Consider the following 5220-nt stretch of genomic DNA (forward strand, 5'->3'; position numbering starts at 1 on the left):
GCTATATATACTGAGAAACAGAGAAAAGTGTCATTATGCTTGCTGCACTGGCAGTTCATACTATACAAGGTGCATTGACTGAGAGTTGAAAAGAGCAGACTGGATCAGGACGATTAGCTACAGGATAATCAGACAGTCCGGGAAATATAAGGCTCAGTGAGCTAACAGGCACAATAAAAGACAGGGTAAACGTTGAGTGGCAGACCAAGAGGAACATCAGTACAAGGAGTGAGTGTGGTATGAGAAACAAACAGGAAGATTCATGAAGACAAAGATCTGGTGAGAGATAGAAAGTGTTACCAACAGGGAGTGGAGGTAGAGTGAGACACCAAGAAGAACATCAGGAAGAGACAGCATATACAATGTTTGACAAAGGGTAATATCAAGAGGAAGACCAAATGTGACGTAGTCAAAGTGATACTTCAGCATAGAAAGTGACTGCCAAGTGAGACCAAATGAACATAAGTCGAAGTAGGTATACAGTGAGAAACCACCAGGAACATCAGCAGAGAGATTTATTGCAGAGCAATAAATTCATACAAGCATCAGCAATTGAGATTGATAGTAAAATAAGTGCCAAATAGGAAAATCAGCAGAAAAGGAAAATATCAAGGGAGGTGCAAACTTGAACATTTGTAGAGAATGTAATGATCCAGTGAGCGATCAGGAGGAACAACATTAGAGATTAGAAGTGCAAAATGAGAATCAGAGATAAGTCAGCAGAACAAGTCAGGGAGAAGTGATGGAATAAGAGTAACATTAGTTAAGTGGGTGCAAAACTGGAAAACTTTCAATGGGAAGCGTGATAAATCAGTAGTAAGAATGAACACATGGTGAGAGACAACAAACACTTAGCATAGAAAACGAGTACAGATGATTGAGAACAAGAAAATCAGCAGAGTGTTTAGGTGGAGTGAAGAAACTAAGATGAATAGTAACAGAGAGTTTGAATGTAGGAGAAAAAGAAGCAACCATCAGTAGAGAGAATAGGTAATCAAGACACAAAGCAATGATAATGTCAATGTCAACTGAGAGACAAAAGTAGAACATTAGAAGAGAAACTAAGAAAGAATGAGTGAACAAAGATTACATTCACCAAGACATTGAGTGCACAGTGAGAGACAAAGGTAGTAATATGCAGGGCATGACTGAAGAATGAGTGATCAAGAAGAAAACCAGAAGTGGCATGGAGTATATAATGAATGAAAAAGAAAAATCTTTACATTATGAGTGACTGGAAAATGGGTATCACAAGCAAATCACAGCTAAATAACAGATCAAGAGGAACATCAACTGGACTGAGTTTAAAGTGAGGGAGAAAAAAAAACAGAAAACCAAATATGCTCCACGTCACTGCACTAAACCTCCCCTCGCCCCCAGCAAGTAGAAGAAAGACAGGGTCCCTCTTGTCCTCACTTTCCACCTCACTAGTCTCCACATCCAACGTATGGTCTTCAAGCACTTGCACCAAATCCAAATAGACACGAACACCAGAATATCTTCCCCTCCTCATCCGTCTCTGTCTTGTGTGAAGACCATTCCCTTCATCACTACTTGGTTCACGTCACTCTCCCCAACAATCAGCCCGTCTCCAATACCTTCCCCTGAAACCGTAAGAGATACAATAACTGCTAACATCCTAAATACCCACATCCATCCAGGGTCCCAAACATTTCTACCAGGCTCAACTTGCTTGCCTCTTGCTCGTCTACTCCAGCTCATGACATCAAGGCCGCATTTGATCAAGTATGGTATCAAATCAGCCCTGGTGAAACTGAAACCAATGGGTATTGTGAAGCAAATTCTTGCTATCAAATAGGAAGGTGATTGTAGATTTTGGATGTTTTTCATCCCAGCTTCAGGCGATCTCTGCAAGTGTTCCTGAGGGTGATGTCCTCAGCTCAACCATCTTCCACTGTTTCATCCCTCCGTCACATCTTCAAAATTGGGGTGTTCGCCAATGATTGCACAATGCTCAGCATCATTCATGTCTCCTCAGATATTAAAGGAAACTTTGTTCAAATTCAGGATTCTCTGCCAAGTGACAAGGAGCATTCACTCCACACAAATGCCAGGCTATGCCCATCTCCAATTACTTTTTATCTAACTACTGCCGCTTGACATTCATGGTAGAGCATTACTGAATCATGCACTATCAACACCCGCTTGGGGATTAGTGTTTACCAGGAACTCAACTTGACTTACCACATATACACAGAGGCTACAAGAGCATGTCACGCCCTAAGGATTCTGCTAAGAGTAACTCACTTCCTGACTCACCAAACCTACTCAACGTCTACAAGGAATTAATCAGTATAGTGATGGTCAACTCCCCACTTGCCTGGATTGTGGCAGCTCCATCAAAATTCTAGAAGGTTGATACTAGCCAGGAGAAACAGCCTACTTGATTTCCAGCACATCCACAAGTATCCATTTCCTTCACTGCCAATGCTCAGTTGCAGTCTGTTATATTGACAGGATGCATCGCATGATTTCACCAAAGATCCCCAGACAGGACCTTTTAAACGCATGACCACTTCTCATCTAGAAGGACAGGGTAAAATATACTTGGGATCTCCACACCTTAATTGTTCCCTTCCGAGCAACTCATTACCCTGACTCGCCAGTCCTTCACTATGTCTTACTGTCAATCCTGAAATTCCCTCCATAAGGACATTTTGGGTCAATCTGCAGCATGTGAAGGGTAGCAAAGGATTGTCAGTGAATAGTGTCCTGTCAGTAATACCCATGCCCCACAAATGGATGGAAATGAAACTTGGCAGGAGGTTGCAATTCGATAGAAAGTTATACAGATAAGACAAATCACAGAACTGGCCCAGGAATAGATCATGACCTGAACATAATAAAGATTTGTGTAAACCCAGCCATAAATTAACAGAAAATAAAGCATGAAAGTCGAATCCTGAAATAAATTGTTAGCAGTCTGTAAAATCAAACCAGGAGATGGATGACCAACGCTAACCGAAGGTGACCAGTTAAGGACAACATTTAAGAATAGAAATTGCCAGAGGAACTTGGCAGGTTTTGTAACATCCGTGGACAGAAAGCAAAGGTAATGTTTCAAGTCCAGTATTCCTCTATCAGAACTGAGAGTAGCTGGGAGAGAAGAGGGGAAGAGAGAGAGAATTTGATAAAGGATTTGAAGATTGTAAGCTGGGGAAATGTAATGCTGTTAATGTGGCCCATACATGGGTGACAAAGGGTTACATGTGATGACAGTAACCTGTGCCAAGCGTGAATGGACTGTGTGTGTGGGTAAAGGACATGGAATGTGGTGTTGCGGTTCGAAAATTATTGAACTCAACATTGAGTTGAGAAAACTGCAGAATCCGGAAGCGAAAAATGAACTGCCATTCTTCCAGCTTGCACAGATCCTCGCTGAAGGACTGCAGCATGCTCAGGGCAGAAAGTTTTCCAAGGGAGTGCAGAGGTGTTTTGAAGTGGCATACAACTGGAAGCCGGAGGATATTTTACAAGCAGAGCATTAGCATTTTACAAAGCAGCCACAGAGTCTGGATTTTGTCTTCCCAATATAGAAGAGACCACATTGTCAGCACTGATTTGATTTGATTTATTGCTGTCATAACGACCAATATACAGTGAGGAGTGTTGTTTTGTGTGCTATGCAGCAGATCGCAGACATACAAAATTGCATCAGAGCGGCAAAACAGAATTCAGAATACAGTGCTACAGGCGTAGAGAAGGTGCAGGAAGTGTTCAAGATTATATGGTTGTAACATTGTATCCTTCACTCTATTCTGTTGCCCTGACTGAGTTGAATAGTGTAATCTGTCTCTAAAAGATGCAAGATGACACTTTTTCACTGAAAGTCGGTACGAATGACAGTACGATACCAAATCAAATCATTTGAAAATTTCATTCCAAATTAGGATGACAGAGGGGAAGAAGCTGGTCTTGAATCAGTTCATATGTTTTTTTTTTGAACGTCTTTATCTTCTTCCCGATAGAACAGGGTAGAAGAGAGTATAATCATGTTAGGTGGAATCTTTGGTTATGTTGCCTGCTTTCTCAAGGCAGTAGGAAGCATGGGTGGAGTCAATGGATGGAAGATTCGTTTGCATGACGGACTGGACTGCCTTCATGAATACAGTAGACTAGATTGATTGAAGTGTAGCGAAATATGTGCTTCACCTGGAAAGTTGGTCTGGAGCATTGTACAGTGAGGTGGGAAAGGAAAAATTGAAAAGTGTTGCATTCTCTGCAATCCCATGGGAAGAATGTTTTAGTGAGGTGTTTAGAGTGGAGAAGCTGTGGATGGGGAATCCAAGAAATACCACTCCCTGTGAAATTCCAACAAGGCAGTGGTTGGGAATATGTTCCTGGAGAGAGTGGAAATGGTGGCCTGTGATCCTTTGGTTGTGGATGCTGACGGGGTAGAGAGTGAGGATTGGGGAATACTATCGATGCTGTAAGAAGGAAGAGAAGAGGCACTTACAGAAAAGCAGGACAATTGGTCGGATATAGCTAAGGGCTCTCTCAAAACAGGGTTGCAGGGAGCCTTTGGTTGAGGAAAAGAAGTGAACATCTGAGACCTCACCCATTTCCCCTGAAGGTAGCATCCTGAGAACAGTTGGAGATGGAGAAACAAGGAGAATGCAATTGTCCTTAAATGAATCAGGATGGGAGGATGCATCGTCCAGGTAACAGTGGATGATGCATGTTTGTGGTGGATATAAGTGTCCAGTCCATCTCCACGAATGGAAGCAGAGATGTTAAGGTAATGGGGTAGGAGTCAGAGATGAACTCAATGACGGTGAGTGCAGGGTGGTAATGGAGATTCTTTTTCAGTCACTGTCGAGAGATGAGAGCAGCACTGATGGAGACGTCAGCGTACCGGTGAAAGAGTCAGGGGGAGGGGCCAGAGTAGTAACTGGATAAGGAAGCTGTTGTGATTCTGTTCGCCGAGCTGGAAGTTTTTGTTGCAAACGTTTCGTCCCCTGTCTAGGTGACATCCTCGGTGCTTGGGAGCCTCCTGTGAAGCGCTTCTGTGGTGTTTCCTCCGGCATTTATAGTGGCCTGTCCCTGCCGCTTCCGGTTGTCAGTTTCAGCTGTCCGCTGTAGTGGCCGATATATTGGGTCCAGGTCGATGTGTTTGCCGATGGAGTTTGTGGATGATCCACTCAACAAACTCCATCAACAAACACATCGACCTGGACCCAATATACCAGCCACTACAGC

Source organism: Chiloscyllium plagiosum, chromosome 50, assembly GCF_004010195.1.
Source record: "Chiloscyllium plagiosum isolate BGI_BamShark_2017 chromosome 50, ASM401019v2, whole genome shotgun sequence".
Taxonomy (NCBI): Eukaryota; Metazoa; Chordata; class Chondrichthyes; order Orectolobiformes; family Hemiscylliidae; genus Chiloscyllium; species Chiloscyllium plagiosum.